At 41.4% G+C, this 17,322-nt stretch overlaps 1 protein-coding gene across 6 annotated transcripts in view; it reads left to right on the top strand.

Moving 5' to 3' along the window:
- The window catches only part of trip12 (thyroid hormone receptor interactor 12), a 136,958-nt gene that overhangs the window by 4,006 nt on the left and 115,630 nt on the right, over positions 1–17,322 (top strand). The window lies entirely within an intron of this gene.

Below are 17,322 nucleotides of genomic sequence, written 5' to 3'. Positions count from 1 at the left end.
AAGCCTAAAAACTGTTTGCAGTGCAGATAGCTTGGGGAAGTGATTATAGTTGGGAAGCTGGAATTGTGGTCATAGGACTGAGATGGAAATAGACTGGTATAGAGCTTTGGAGGCCTGCTGAATGAAATGAGCTCCCTTGTATTTTGAACATATAAAGAATCTGGTGTGCAAGTTATTTTGTGAATATTTCCATATCTAATACTTACTTGCATAATAGATACATAAAATGTACATGGTTACTGAATACCTTGTTGAATAAGACAAAACTTGACTTCTGGGTTCTACACTACATAGTGTACATCCTTTTTGCCTGTTAATAGGAATAGAAATAACATTCATTCATATAGTGCCTTTTACATCCTCAAGACATCCCAAAGTGCATCATAGCAAATTTAACTACTTCATCTTGAAGTGAAATTACTTTTGTTTTAGGCCAATATGGCAGCTGGATCCCACACAGTATGTGATGAAATGACCACTTAAATTGGTTCATGGATGAATGTTGTCCAGGACACCAGGAGAATGCCCTGATCGTCTTCGAGAAAGTGCCATTGGATCTTTTATGTCCATTTGAAGATGCAGATAGGGCCTTGGTTTAACAAAAGACAATGCAGCATTTCCTCAGTATTACACTGAAATGTCAGCATAAATTTATCTCCTTAAATCCTGAATTGTGGCTTGAGCTCACAAATTTCTGACTCCGAGGTGTGAGCGCTACCATTGAGGCAAATAATTTACAACGACCTGAAGCAGCAGAGCCAGTAATAAAATTCTTACCTATGCCTTTTGGTAAAGGTGAAGTAGCTTACTGCTGAAGCATTGTGAAAACTTCTTTAATAGCTGAGATCAATGGCTGCTTGCTGCCTAGTAATAGTTTTGTGAACTTGTGTTACTGACAACCCTCTTTTTCAGTTGTTGGGTGATAGGTAGAGAATACAAATTGCAAAATGGGTGCTTCGAGTTTTAATTTTTGACTCCTAAAATGTCTTCAAAGCTAATCCTGTTGGTCTGCAGTTTTCACAGGTGTAATGTATAATGGGGGAGCAGTGTTCCATATAAATCTAGACATGTTTTGATTTTTGTATTGATTCCTCTTAAATGCTGCATTTCTGCTACTTCGTTTGTCCTATCCCGAGAAAACTGGTCACTGCAACTTTAATTTTAATGATTGAAACATTTGGGGATTTGTTCTTGTGGATTTGTCTGAGTTCCAATGTATGTACAGTTGCAATAATTTAATGGTAATTGCCTTCAAATTAAAAAAAATCTAAGTTGCCAATAACCAGAACTAAGAACTTTCACTGCCGACCAAATTTCTGCACCCCTGTTGCTGTAATGCAATACATATGGCTGTATTTTGGAACCACAAAAAAAACTAGAGGTTCTTGTGGTTTTTGTAATAATTCTTTGGAAGTCATGCAGCATTCTGCTACTTCCCAGTACAAGGACTGGTACCATAAAATCCAGATATCCCCCTTTTTTAAGGCAATTTTGACGTTTGAGCTGGTCTGTTCTTTTATATTTTGAAGGCACATAAAGATGTGGATTGTACACTTTGTACCGAGGCATTTGTGTTCAGGGACATATCAACTTTTTGAACTACATATGATTGGAATGTTTACATTAGCTTCATGGTTAATATAGTGATCAAGGGTAAACTCAACAGTTGAGGTAATGCCTTATTCCAAAGCTTGAAATTTGAGGAGAATGAGAGTCAAGTTATTGTGTAAAGCTCCCATTCCCATATATTTCTGCTATTCAACTTTGACAAATATAGTAGAATGTTATTCCTAGAAAAAGTATTGGTTATTTCAGTTCTTAGAAGAACGTGAGTCCTGACTATTCACAGTATGGATGTCGTCTTGTGTATGGTTTTATTAAGCAGTGGTTGGTGAACTTGTCACAATACTTGAAGTCACATGTCAGTTGCTAATAATTGAAAGCATGTACACATCAGCTGATCTTTCTCTATCCCTGTCCAATATGCCTACTTTAATTAAATAATAAATCACATTTCCATATGATATTTAAAATTTTGATTAAAGTAAATGACACCCAGTTTTGATTTGTTGCTCTAAAAATAAATCTGAATATGGGCACATCTTGTTGCATCACTTCATGTCAACATATATAATGGCATGTTCTAATGTAAATGTTTGTAATGAGATTCTGTGAACTTTTAAAATAGGAAAATAGTTTAAGCATTTTGCTGCACTGTTTGCTGATGAGCCAATCAAATCACTTGAAATACTTTTTGAAGAAACTGTTCATCTGCCATTTTTGTCGGTATCCAAAATAAAGTTTTAAACACTAATTCAAACAAAAGTATTTCATAACATACTAAATTTATCCATTGAATTGTCTTTAATCTATTTTAACAACCTTCATAAAAAATTTTACTTGAAGACTAGTTTCTTCTAGAAGCTTGAGTTTGGATATTTTTGCACAGAACTGATTTCAGGTTCTACGTTGAGCATGTGCAGTGTACCCATTTTCCCAGAATGCATCAGTAGCATTTAAGCAGGCCAAATGATAGAATGCTCTTCAGTCAATATATTTGATTGTTTTCTAAAGTTATTTGAAACTCTGCCTCCAGTGTTCCCAGAAGGTTGGGACCATCTCCTTTCTCAATATCGCTTGTATTGCTACTTGGCATAACACTCCTGTTATTATAAAGCCTCAGGATCACCAGGAATTGTGCCAGCTTTTATGGTACTTAACCCAGCTGTGTCTGCTGAAAAATAAAACTACACTGTGGCATATGACCTTGTCCACTTTCATGCATGTTGTGTGACAGGTACCTTTAGTAGAACATAAGACATTACCTCCTGGCTACAGTTAATTATCAGTAGTTCAACAGAGGTGGTTTCAGTTGACCGAACTACAGGGTTGCAGTTGTATGAGGTCAAAACAAGACTGTTCTAGCATTCTATTGGCCTGCCCTACTGAAACCCTGTCCAGTCATGAGTCAGGTATTTTACCCTATAACTAGTGCCTTTGCTTGAATGGAGTCTTATGTATGATACGATTGTGTAGCGGTTATGTTACAGGATTTGTAATCCAAAGGTCTGGACTAATAATCCAGAAAAAGTAAGTTCAAATCCCACCATTGCAGTTTGAGAATTTGAATTGAGTTTGAAAACAAATCGAACTACAAAGCTGGCATCAGTAAAAGTGACCATGAAGCTATTAGATTGTCTTAAAAGCCTACAAATTGCCTTCAGGAAAGATAACCTGCCATTCTTATTCAATCTGGTTTATATGTGACTCCAATTGCTACCAGCAGTTCAAGAAGAAAGCCCACTGCCACCTTCTCAGGCCCATTAGGGATAAGCAATAAATGCCAGGAATGAAAAAAGGTAACTTTGGACGAAATGGGATTCAGGATATTTAAATTCTTCTCACAATTGGAAGAGGGAAATTTTTCTGGATAGTATCTCCTTCACTAACCAATATCACCCACTTCCCAAATCATTGAAGCTGAGGTGTAGTAAGCTTGTTGAGTTTGCCCTTTATGCTTTACAGAGATAACTGGGTGTACAACAGGAGGATGTAGAAAGGTGCAGCCTCAACTTACTGTGCCAGATAATAGTCTTAACACAAGGATAAATTACTTTTTTTTGGACTGAGTGGTCTTTAAATATCTTTGTTCACAATTGACTATCACTACTAAAGTTACTGGTAATTTAGTCTTGACAGGGTAACTCTTAAGTACTATATGTAGCTTTTTAAAAGGGCAGCCTTTCCCAGCATACATTAGTGTAGAATGTTGTGGGTTATTCAAAATTCCAGCTTGAGTTCCGATTGTTTAATTGATAAACGCACAGCATGTTTTACTAGCACAATATCCATACTAGGTCCAGTTTCTTGTCAGCTGATTTTAACTGGAGCAGCATTTGACTACAGCTACTTAACCTCAGTGCCCTGTTTCCTGCTTTTGTTTGTTATCCAGTGACCTCTGCTGGAAAGTGCATGTATCTGGACATTGGATGAGATCAGAACTCAACCGCATTGCTTCCTTTTGTGGTAAAATTGTTAGCTAGCACATGGTGAAATACTCAGACTGCTGGTGCCTGTGGAACCATACCCCTACAAGAGTCTGAGCCTTTGGGGCAGAGAAAAAAAACAATTGAACTGTAAAATATGGTATGCTTGAAGTTAGGTATGCTATTTCATACTTGGGACTAAAGCTATTATTCATGATTATGGTGTATTAAGAATCAAATGAAACGGGAAAAGGATTTGCATGGACAATTGGTTTTCCTGCTATAGCTGTGCATATGGTCAAATTTACTCAACCTGTGATTTGATTCTTGGTATGCCAGAATGATACTGTATTGAGCAGCATATGGTTTCTGCTTGACTTAGTGCTAGCCATATTAAATTAAAAAAGATGTAAGTTGGTGAGCTTTCTTAGAATGTCCTGTTCACGCTCTTTAAATGTGTTCTGTATGGTCCAGTGCATTTGGTCAAGGCAAGTCTGGCCAAAACTTTGAAGGTTTGGATGTACAATATTGGTGATTTTGATGGGAAGCAGATTTGATAACGTGACATGTTGAGAGTGTTATGTATGTACATGCTGAATGTCTTGGAAATATTGGTTGTACAAGAGAATGGTAGTAAGAATTTTGTGCCTTGTATTCCCATCTAGCTTGCTTTTTGATAATGAAGGTTTCAAGTGAATGACACACTACCTCACAATGAGAAGGATAAAAAAGAGAACAAAAATGGTAGCTGACTTCTTGATTCAGCTGCTGGGAGTTGTCGGAGTGCAACTTTGGGGATTAGAGAAGGTTGGTTTCCTAACACTTCAGGAAAGGGAGGGCTACATTGAGAAGATGCATCAAAAGTGGGACTTTTACTGTGCACAGTGACCATGTCTAAGGGTAACAAAGCATCTTTTTAAAAATCTATTGCTATTATGTAGGCAACTTGTCCTGAGTTGTCTAGTTCCAGCACTTAACAAAATGCTTACTGTTTCTTTTTGCTTGCAGTTAACCTGACATTATTAGTGCAGTTCCATAGTGCTGTTAATGGACACTAATCAATGGAAAATTTGTCTACTTTGGAGAAAGTTGAACTCCATCTTGGCACAGTATGGAAAAAGTTGTGAAGCTGCTTTATGAAAATTGTGATGCCATTAATCTTTTAGTGCACAACTGTAAGAAAATCTGCATGCTTTCAGGGATAATTATCAGAAAATGTACAGGGATAGATCTTTTAAACTCTTGATTTGATTTAGATCAAAGAGCTTAAATAGTTAAAACTCGATCTGAGCAAACAGATCAGTTCAGAAAACAGCAAAAACACAGATTTTATATCTGGTGCTATTTTCAATGTGCATGCTGTTAAACCTGTCTTTAATGGATAAAATCCCTGTTAACATGCCACCTAAGCATGTGCTAATGAGGCAAAGGATTTATTGTAGACTAGGCCTGGATTTAGGATAGTTACAAGATTGGTGTAAATGAGTTGGGAATGACATACAGGACTATGGAAATGCAAAAGGACAAATCAGGCAATGGATTTTGATTGTCATATCCACGCGCTATATGTACAATGAGATGCTTTTCTAGGTAAAAGCAACTGCAGTTGAGATGCAGGTGGCCTGTTTTCAGCCTTGTCAATGTCCTTTTATGTGCAGCCACCAGGTGGCACATAGCAGGCTTGTATGATGAATCTGTGGACTTCTCTACGTGTTACGAATATACCAATTAAGAGCAAGAGTAGGCCATTCGGCCCCTCAAGCCTGCTCTGCCATTTGATAAGATCATGGCTGATCTGATTGTGACCTCAACCCTACTTTCCTGTCAACCTACTATAACCTTTGACTTCCTTGTTAATCAGGAATCTATCTAACTCGGCCTTAAAAATATTCAGTGACCCTGCCTCCACCCACCGCTGTCTGGGGAAGGGAGTTCCACAGACTCAAGATCCTCAGAAAAAAATTCTCTTCATCTTAAATGGGTGCCCCCTTATTTTTGAACTGTGTCCCCTAGTTCTAGTCTCTCCCACAAGGGGAAAATCCTCTCAGCATCTACCCCTTCAAGTCCCTTCAGGATCTTGTATGTTTCAGTAAGATCACCTCACTCATTCTTCTAAACTCCAGTGTATACATAGAAACATACAGGCCCAACTTGTCCAACCTTTCCTCGAAAGATAACCCCCTCATCCCAGGAATCAGTCGAGTGAACCTTCTCTGAACAGCCTCTAAAGCAGTTATGTCCTTTCTTAAATACGGAGACCAAAACTGCACACAGTATTCTAGATGTGGTCTCACCAATGCCCTGTACAACTGTAGCAAAACATCTCTACTTCTGTATTCCATTCCCCTTGCAATAAATGACAACATTCCATTTGCCTTCCTAATCACTGCACCTGCATACTAACTTTTTGTGATTCATGTACTAGGACACCCAGATCCCTCTGAACCTGAGTTCTGCAATCCTTCTCTATTTAAATAATATACTGCTTTTCTATTCCTCCTGCCAAAGTGGACAAGTTCACATTTTCTCACATTTTGTTCCATCTGCCAAATTTTTGCCCACTCACTTAACCTATCTATATCCCTTTGCAAGCTCTTTGTCCTCTTCACAACTTACTTTCCTACCTACCTTTGTGTCATAATCAAATTTAGCAACCACACATTCGGTCCCTTCATCGAAATCATTGATACAGATTGTAAATATTTGATGTCCCAACACTGATCCCTGTGGCACTCCACTCGTTACATCTTGCCAACCTGAAAATGCCCCATTTATGCCTACTGTTTCCTGTTAGCTAACCAATCCTTTATCCATGCTAATATATGTTGCCTCAATTTAATCTTTTCTTTCTTCCCCCCCCCCCCCCCCCCCCCCCCGGCCCAAGTTAAGACTTTTACCTGTACTAAACTCCGCATTCTGACCAAACCAGTGTATCACCAACTCCGAGACATTTCCAGAAAGTACGATGTGCTTAAGTTTTTGTTGATCTTGTATAATTGCTACAGTTTTTGGTTGAAGCATTTGTCTGCAAACTTGCAGTTTGATGTTGAGAGCAACCTTAACATTTAGGTTTGCAATGTCTTGAATGTGCTGTTTAGAAGCTTCCCAAACTTCAGTTTTAAAAACTTGGTTTGCTTATGAGGATGATTTTGGCAAAATGTCATTTAGACAATATTGCTGAGCTCCCTCAAATCCACTTGTGGATTCCTGTCCATTTGTATACTAGTGGTTCAATGATGGGTCAGAAAAATCGAGCCATTTCTGTTGAGGTTATCAATCCTGTACCTGGCTGACATCGGTACCCCATCTTTTTTCAAAAACACATCTAAAATGGTAATCCTAACCAAGAAGAATTTGGTTTTCCCCTTGAAATTTGATAGTTAGAACATAAAAATATTGTAGGCATTTTACATTAGATGGTAGCCTGATGCTTTTGAGCATAGTTCAAATGTAAGTCCAGGTCTTTGTAGTTTTATAACTTGATGGGGAGCTAAACTATTTTAAGAGGATGAGTTGAGGTTGGCTGTACATTATTTAGGAGAAAGCATGTAACCTTTCCAAGAGCTAAGTCCTTTCTGCAGCTTGTGTTCTAACCTTAGCAGGTGACCAGCAACTCTGAACCACATAATGTTGTCTTGCTCAAAGTCCTCTGGAGCAAGATGTCAGAGAGAGAGAGAGAGAAATTCTTGACGTGTATACTTCCATCACATGATTAGTGCATCCTAAGGTTTATTGCATTTAAAGAACTAAGAAAATCATAGTGAAGGTAGCTACTCATTGGTGAAATCTGAAATTTAAGTGGACATTATGCCTTTTCTTCCAGAAAGTTATTTGAGTTTGCCATGAGTGGGTTTTTCCTATTCTTAGATGAACCACTGGATGGAGCTGCATCCTATGGCAAACCACTTGTCACAAGAGATACAGGCTGGCATAATTTGGTTATCCTGCTGTAAGCGTACCATGAGCCATTGTGGCGTGAAATTGATTGGGTGGTCTGATGACCAGCCTGTTTAAGGTCCTTGAACATGTTGCCTCCCAAATCTTTACCCATTTTCCCTGCAACCCATACGTTTGAATTTCCAGTCAGGCTTCCGCCCCTTTCATGGCAATAAAACAGCCCTGATCAAAGTCACATGACATTCTCGATGATTGTGACCATGGTGCATTACCCCTCGTTGTCCTCGACCCCTTTGCAGTCGATCACGCCAGCCTGCTCCAGCACCCCTCTTCCATTGTCCAGCTCAGTGAGTCTGCCCCTGCTTGGTTCCCTCTTACCTAACCAAGCATTTCCAGCAATGGCTACTGCACTGTTACCTCAAGTCCCTCAAGGATGTGGCCTCTTCCTCATCTACATGCTGTCCCTTTGAGATATCATCCTGGGACATGATTAGCTTCCACATGTACGCTGACAACTCAAACCTGTATTTATATAGTGCCTGTAATATAGTAAAATGCCCCAAAGTACTTCATAGGAGCGTTATCAAACAAAATTTGACACCGAGCCACAAGGTGTTAGGACAAGTGGCCAAAAGCTTAGTCGAAGAGATAAGTTTTAAGGAGTATTTTAAAGGAGAGGAGAGGCAGAGGAGTTTAGGGAGGGAATTCTAGCGCTTAGGCCTAGGCAGCTGAAGGCACGGCCGTCAATGGTGGAACATTTAAAATTGGGGATGCACAAGAGGCCAGAATTGGAGGAGCACAAAGATTTTGGAGGGTTGTAGGGCTGAAGGAGGTTAGAGATATGGAAGGATGAGGTCATGGAGGGTTTTGAAAAAATGAGAATTTTAAGATAGAGACGTTGCCTTTTTAAATCGAGAACTCTACCTTTCCACCAGCTATCTTGACCCTTCGGCCTCTGTTGTGCGACATCCAGTCTTGGATGCGCTGTAATTTTCTCCGGTTTGAGTTTTCTCCAGTTAAACTTTGGGAAGACCGAAGCCATAGTCCTCAACCCCACCACAAACTCCGTACCTTTATCACTGATGCCATTCTCCACTCTGGTCACTCTTAGGTTGAACCAGACTCTTTGCAACTCTATTCAACCCTGAGCTGAGATTTCAACCCTATAATCCCCTCCTTTACCTACTTTCAACTCTTAACATCCCCTGCCCCTGCTGTTGCTTTAACCTATCTGCTGCTGAAGCCCTCATCCATGCCTTTGTCACCTCCAGACTCGACTATTCCAATGCTCTCCTGGCTAACTTCTCATCCTCTATGCTCTAAGCTTCAGCTTGTCCAAAATTCTGTCCGTATCCTTTCCAGCGCCACATTCTGCTCACCCTGCACCCCTATCCTTGATCCCCCAGTGACTCAGATTTAAAATGCACCTTTCTCTTTACCCTTTCTCCGCGCCCCCCCCCGGCCAAATTCTCCATTCTTCTGACTGGTCTTGTGCACTATTCCTCACCTCACTGGTGGCTTTGCATTCAGCAGCTAGGTCCTACGCTCTGAAATTCCCTCTAGACCTCTATCTTTCTCTACTCCTTTAAGACCCTCCTTAAAACCCAACTCTTTGAACCTCTTGGTCACCCTTATTAACAGCTCCACCTTTAGCTCTACGTCCATTTGTGTCTGATTACACACCTGTAAAGTGTCTTTAGAAGTTTTCTGATAAAGGTGCTATATAAATGCAAGTTGTTGTATGATGGGTGCCTCTATTAGAATTGTAAATTGAAGACTTACTGTTAGAGCTTTGATTATTAATGTACCTCTTTCTGCTATCAATACATGCAAGTCTTCTATTGAAATGGCTACAAAATGCTGGTAAAAAGACTTGCTTTTATATAAACAACTTTCACGACCTCAGGACATCCCAAAGCACTTTGCAACCAATGAAGTACTTTTGAAGTGGTCACTGTTGAAACATAGGGAAACATGGCAGCCAATTTGCACACAGCAAGCCCCCACAAACAGCAATAAATGACAAGATCATCGGTTTTAGGTGTTGGTTGAGGGATAATTATTGGCTAGGATACAGGGAGAAGCTCACTTGATCTTCTTTGAAGAGTGCCCTGGGATCTTTTGCATCCAACTGAGGTTAGATGGGGCCTCTGTTTAACTTCTCATCCAAAAGGCGGCACCCCAATTCATCCTTACAATGAATCTTGACTGAGGATTTGATCCTTTCATTGATTATAGTTGCCTGCATTGCAATAGTAAGTTTTAATTTTGGTGCTGGAACATGCAGTTTAAAAAAAAGTTGAGTAGTTGAACACAATTGGCAGCTCAATCTTAATAGGGTAAGTGGCATTCAGATCCATTTAAGAACTTTGCTTTAAAGGGGTGATGTAAATTGTCTTAATGAAACTTACTGTGTCCTTATGGGTATTTTAATAGGTTACACTGATTTGTCACGAATTCAAATGCTCCAGGCTTTACTGCATAATTGAGTAGTGTTTGGTATGGTGGTCTGTACCTTTACCAGTTGCTTCAAATGGAAAGATTGGTTGTCTTCAGGCTCTGATTTGTAAATTCTGAGTGTGGTTTGTTTGTGAACTTGCAACTTCCAAGAACTGCTGCAGTCAACCTGCATGAATGATGTTCCAAGAGAAATGCTCTCATGCAAAGCTGTAAAAATAGCCCCTAAATTTCAGCAACAAAATTCCACTGATCCAATATCATGCAACTTTCTTTTGATCGAGATCTGGAAAATAATCAATTTAAGTTTTGATTAGTCTATATACATGACTGAAGTTCACACAATGGAAACTTAGCATAAGCATTTAATTTTTAGCTGAGCATGAATTCAAAAATTGGTAGCAAAATAAGTTGAGAAAAGATGGTGAAAGGGAGCGAATAGTGAAATCCTGGCTGTACTGCTGAAGTCTTGTGCTCCAGAACTAGCTGTGCCTCGAGCCAAGCTGTTCCAGTACAGCTACAACACTGGCATCTACCAGACAATGTGGAAATTTGCCCAGGTATGTCCTGTCCACAAAAAGCAGGACAAATCCAATCCAGCCAATTACCGCCCCATCAGTCTACTCTCAATCATCAGCAAAGTGATGGAAGGTGTCGTCGATAGTGCTATCAAGCGGCACTTACTCACCAATAACCTGCTCACCGATGCTCGGTTTGGGTTCTGCCAGGGTCACTCGGCTCCAGACCTCATTACAGACCTTGGTCCAAACATGGACAAAAGAGCTGAATTCCAGAGGTGAGAGTGACTGCCCTTGACATCAAGGCAGCATTTGCCCGAGTGTGGCACGAAGGAGCCCTAATAAAATTGATGTCAAAGGCAATCGGGGGGAAAAACTCTCCAGTGGCTGGAGTCATACCTAGCACAAAGAAAGATGGTAGTAGTTGTTGGAGGCCAATCATCTCAGCCCCAGGACATTGCTGCAGGAGTTCCTCAAGGCAGTATCTGAGGCCCAACCATCTTCAGCTGCTTCATCAATGACCTTCCCTCCATCATAAGGTCAGAAAAGGGGATGTTCGCTGATGATTGCAGAGTGTTCAGTTCCATTTGCAACCCCTCAAATAATGAAGCAGTCCAAGCCTGCATGCAGCAAGACCTGGAAAACATCCAGGCTTGGGCTGATAACTGGCAAGTAATATTCGTGCCAGGCAATGACCATCTCCAACAAGAGAGAGTCTAACCACCTCCCCTTGACATTCAATTGCATTACCATCGCCAAATCCCCCACCATCAACATCCTGGGGGTCACCATTGACCAGATACTTAACTGGACCAGCCATGTAAATACTGTGGCTATGAGAGCAGGTCTGAGGCTGGGTATTCTGCAGCGAGTGACTCACCTCTTGACTCCCCAAAGCCTTTCCACCATCTACAAGGCACAAGTCAGGAGTGTGATGGAATATTCTCCACTTGCCTGGATGAGGGCAGCTCCTACAACGTTCCATAAGATCGACACCATCCAGGACAAAGCAGCCCGCTTGATTGGCACCCCATCCACCACCCTAAATATTCACTCCCTTCACCACTGACGCACAGTGGCTGCAGCGAGTACCATCTACAGGATGCACTGCAGCAACTTGCCAAGGCTTCTTCGACAGCACCTCCCAAACCCGCGACCTCTTCCACCTAGAAGGACGAGCAGCAGGTACGTTGGAACACCACCACCTGCACGTTCCCCTCCAAGTCACACACCATCCTGACTTGGAAATATATCACCGTTCCTTCATCGTCGCTGGGTCAAAATCCTGGAACTCCCTACCTAACAGCACTGTGGGAGAACCTTCACCACACGGACTGCAGCGGTTCAAGGCGGCTCACCACCACCTTCTCGAGGGCAATTAATGCCGGTCTCGCCAGCGACGCCCACATCCCATGATCGATTTTTTAAAAAAAACTTGGAAAATTGAGAAGCTTGATAACTCAGGTAGTTTTAAGATCAGTTTTTTTCTGCAGTACAGTGAAACTTGGCCATACTGACATCCGAATGACTAATAACCATCAAATAGACACTTCATGACAGTCCCAAATATTTTACATTATAAAAATACAAGAGGCACTCTGGACACTTGCAAATTATGGCATTCAATGTACCTAGCCCTGTTTACTTAGTGTATTTTACACCTTAAAACACTGGTTACTGATGAAAGGCTCTTGCATCCAGATCTGCTGGCTTTCTCTAGTAAGCACCTGTATCAAAAAGCTGTCACAGGTCAACTCTACTTCAATTGCCCTTGATGTTAATGATAGATGCCTCGCTATCTAACAACATTTTTGCACTGGGCAACAAGTGTGGACAGATGGTCAGGGGCTTGGTGTTCATGTCGTAATCCAGCCTCTGTTCCAATATCAGACATTGAGTGGGTGGCTGACTGTGGCCCAAGGTATGCACTGGAGTTCTGCCTTTATTTCCTCCATCTAACACTGTAACTCGCATTGAGCCATCCATTTTGTTCTGTCGACATTGCTTCGCCCTGAGGAAAGATGGGTTGAGATTGTTTAATTGAGGTGTATAAAATTGAGGGGCCCAGATAGCGTGCATAGGGAAGACCTATTTCCCTTAGTGCAGAGGTCAATAACCAGGGGGGATAGATTTAAAGTAACTGGAAGAAAGATTAGAGGGGAGTTGAGAAGAAATTTTTTTTACCCAGAGGATGATGGGGTGGGTCTGGTACTCACCGCCTAGAAGGGTGGTAGAGGTAGAAACCGTCAACGCATTTAAAAAGTACTTGAATGTGGACTTGAAGTGCCGCAACCTACAAGGCTACGGGCCAAGAGCTGGAAAGTGGGATTAGGCTAGATAGCTCTTTCTCTGCTGGCACAGACACGATGGGCCGAATGGCCGCCTCCTGTGCTGTAAATTTCTGTAATTCCATGCCACAGTCGTTCCATCGGTTTTTATTTCCTCGGTCCGGATATTTATCGGGTGTGCAGCCCCAGTAACGGCGCTGTGATGTGGACCCTCCTGCAACCTAACTCCTCCCACTCTAAAGGTCAGCGTTTCATCGACCGGGATTCTACTCCATCTCCAAATGTGACCAATACACCACATCTGCCTTTTACAGAAGAACATCAGAAATAGGAGTAGACCACACGGCCCCACAAGGCTGCCCCGCCATTCAGTAAGATTGTGGCTGATCTCCGACCTCAACTCCACTTTCCTGCCCGATCCCCATATCCCTTGATTCCCCTAGAGTCCAAAAATCTAACCATTTCAGCCTTGAATATACTCAATGACTCGGCATCCTCATCCCTCTAGGGTAGAGAATGCCAAAGATTCACAACCCTCTGAGTGAAGAAATTCCTCCCCATCTCAATCTTAAATGGCCGACACCTTAACCTGAGACTGCCTCCTGGTTCTGGGCATTCTAGCCAGGGGAAACAACCTCAGCGTCAACCCTATCAAGCCCCCTGAGAATTTTGTATGTTTCAGTGAGATCACCTCATTCTCCTAAACTCCAGAGAGTATAGGCCCATTCTACTCAATCTCTCCTCATTGGACAACCCATTTATCCTAGGAATCAATCCAGTGAACCTTCGTTGCACTGCCTCCAAGGCAATTATATCCTTCCTTAGATAGGAAGACCAAAACTGTACACAGTACTCCAGGTGAGGTCTCAGTAAAGCTCTGTACAATTGTAGTAAGACTTCCTTACTCTTGTACTTCAAACCCCTTGTAATAAAGGCCAATATGCCATTTGAGTTCCTAATTGCTTGCTATACTTGCATGCTAACTTTTCGTGTTTCTTGTACCAGGACACCCCAATCTCTCAACACCAACATTTAATAGTTTCTCACCATTTAAAAGATATTTTGTTTTGTTATTCTTCCTACCAAAGTGAATAACCTCACATTTCCCCACATTATACTCCATCTACCACCTTCTTGCCCGTTCACTTAACCTGTTTATATCCCTTTGCAGTCTCTTTGTCTCCTCCTCAGCTTACTTTCCCACCTAGCTTTGTATCGTCAACAAACTTGGATACTTGGTCCCTTCATCTAAGTCATTAATATAGATGATAAATAGCTGAGGCCCAAGCACCAATCCTTGCAGCACCCCACTGGTTACAGCCTGTCAACCTGAAAATGACCCCGTTTATCCCTACTGTTTTCTGACCATTAATCAGTCCTCTATCCATGCTCATATCACCCCCAACCCCATGAGCCCTTATCTTGCGTAATAACCTTTTATGTGGCACCTTATTGAATGCCTTTTGAAAATCCATATATACTACATCCATTGTTTCTCCTTTATCTACCCTGCTAGTTACATCCTCAAAAAAAAAAACGAATAAATTTGTCAAACGCTATTTCCCTTTCATAAAACCATGTTGACTCTGCCTAATTGTTATCATGTTGTAAGTATCCTGTTATCACTTCCTTAATGGATTCCAGCATTTTCCTGATGACTGATGTCAGGCTAACTGGCAATTCCCTGCTTTTTTCTCTCCCTCCTTCCTTGAATAACGGGGTTACATTTGCTACCTTCCAATCCACTGGGACCATTCTAGAATCAGGGAATTTTGGAAGATCACAGCTAGTGCATCCACTATCTCTGCAGTCACCTTTTTAAAAATCCTAGGATGTAGGCCATCAGGTCCAGGGGATGTATCTGCTTTTAGTCCTGTTAGTTTCTCTAGTACTTTTTCTCTACTGATATTAATTACTTTAATTTCCTCACTCTCATTAGCTGCTTGGTTCTCCACTATTTCTGGTATGCTTTTTGTGTCTTCTACTGTGAAGAAAGATAAAAATATTTGTTTACCGTCTCTGCCATTTTCTTCCCTATTATAATTTCTCCTGCCTTAGCCTCTAAGGGACCAATGTTTACTTTTGCTACTCTCATTCTTTTTACATACTTGTAGAAGCTCTTACAATCCATTTTTATATTTCTTGCTAGTTCACTTTCATATTCTACTTTCTCCCTTTTTAGTGGCAGAAGGCAGAGGGTGATGGTCGAAGGTTGTTTTTGTGACTGGAAGCCTGTGGCCAGTGGGGTACCACAGGGATCGGTGCTGGGTCCCTTGCTGTTTGTGGTCTACATTAATGACTTGGATATGAATGTAAAAGGTATGATCAGTAAGTTCGCTGATGATACAAAAATTGGTAGGGTGGTAAATAGCGAGGAGGATAGCCTCAGTCTGCAGGACGATATAGATGGGTTGGTCAGATGGGCGGAACAGTGGCAAATGGAATTTAACCAGGAAAAGTGCGAGGTGATGCACTTTGGAGGGACTAACAAGGCAAGGGAATACACAATGAATGGGAGGACCCTAGGCAAGACAGAGGGTCAGAGGGATCTTGGTGTGCAAGTTCACAGATCCCTGAAGGCGGCGGAACAGGTAGATAAGGTGGTAAAGAAGGCATATGGGATACTTGCCTTTATTAGCCGAGGCATAGAATATAAGAGCAAGGAGGTTATGATGGAGCTGTATAAAACACTGGTTAGGCCACAGCTGGAGTACTGTGTGCAGTTCTGGTCGCCACACTACAGGAAGGATGTGATCGCTTTGGAGAGGGTGCAGAGGAGATTCACCAGGATGTTACCAGGGCTGGAGCGCTTCAGCTATGAAGAGAGACTGGGAAGATTGGGTTTGTTTTCCTTGGAGCAGAGGAGGCTGAGGGGGGACATGATTGAGGTGTACAAAATTATGAGGGGCACAGATAGGATGGATACTAAGGAGCTTTTTCCCTTCATTGAGGGTTCTATAACAAGGGGGCATAGATTCAAGGTAAAAGGCGGGAGGTTTAGAGGGGATTTGAGAAAGAACTTTTTCACCCAGAGGGTGGTTGGAGTCTGGAACTCACTGCCTGAAAGGGTTGTGGAGGCAGGAACCCTCACAACATTCAAGAAGCATTTGGATGAGCACTTGAAATGCCATAGCATACAAGGCTACGGACCAAATGCTGGAATATGGGATTAGAGTAGACAGGGCTGATGGCCGGCGCGGACACGATGGGCCGAAGGGCCTCTATCCGTGCTGTATAACTCTATGACTCAAAGGATGACCAGAAAATTGATGTTTTCTAAAACTCTCCCAATCATCAGGCTTACTACTCTTGGCAACATTATAGGTTTCTTTTAATCTATTACTAACCTTAACTTCTTTAGTTAGCCACGAATGAATCACTTTTTTTCCTGTGGAGTTTTTATTTCTCAATGGAATGTATATTCATTGAGAATGTTGAAATATTTCTTGAATGTTTGCCATTGCTTACCTACCATCATACCCTTTAATTTCCCAATCTACTTTTGCCAACTGGCCCCTCATACCTATATAATTGGCTTTATTTAAGTTTTTAAGACTCTAGTTTCTGACTTAAGACATCACTTTCAAACTAATATGAAATTCATCATATTATGATCACTCTTCCCCAGGGGATCCTTTTACTGTGAAATTACTAATTAACCCGGTCTCATTCCATAGTACAAGGTTTAAAATAGCTTGTTCCCTGATTGGTTCCATGACGGATTGTTCTCGGAAACTGTCTCAAATGCATTCCATGCACTCGGCCTCTGGACTAACATTGCCAATTTGATTTGTCCAGTCTATATGTAGATTAAGTCCCCCACGATTAGTGCAATACCTTTGTTATAATTTCCTATTATTTCTTGATTAATACTTTGTCCAACAGTATAGCTACTGTTAGGGGGCCTATAAACTACTCCCATTAGTGTTTTCCCTAGAAGGTCTCTTATAGTTCTCGTCTTGGATCAGAGCAGGTGGACTTGACCTTTTGATTTCTGGAATCAATCTCTTGAGCACCAGCGGTGGTTAGGCTGCATCTGTTTGTAGATTACCCTGATACATAGAACACTGCATACCTGACCATACAGAAAATACAGCCACCTGCAAACAAAAAAGACAGCTGATGCCAGTCCTCTGGGTATCCGTAATTCACAGGTTTCAATGTATTTGGAACAGA

This window comes from Heptranchias perlo, chromosome 13 (assembly GCF_035084215.1).
Source record: "Heptranchias perlo isolate sHepPer1 chromosome 13, sHepPer1.hap1, whole genome shotgun sequence".
Taxonomy (NCBI): Eukaryota; Metazoa; Chordata; class Chondrichthyes; order Hexanchiformes; family Hexanchidae; genus Heptranchias; species Heptranchias perlo.
This window is presented reverse-complemented; position numbering and strand designations above follow the sequence as displayed.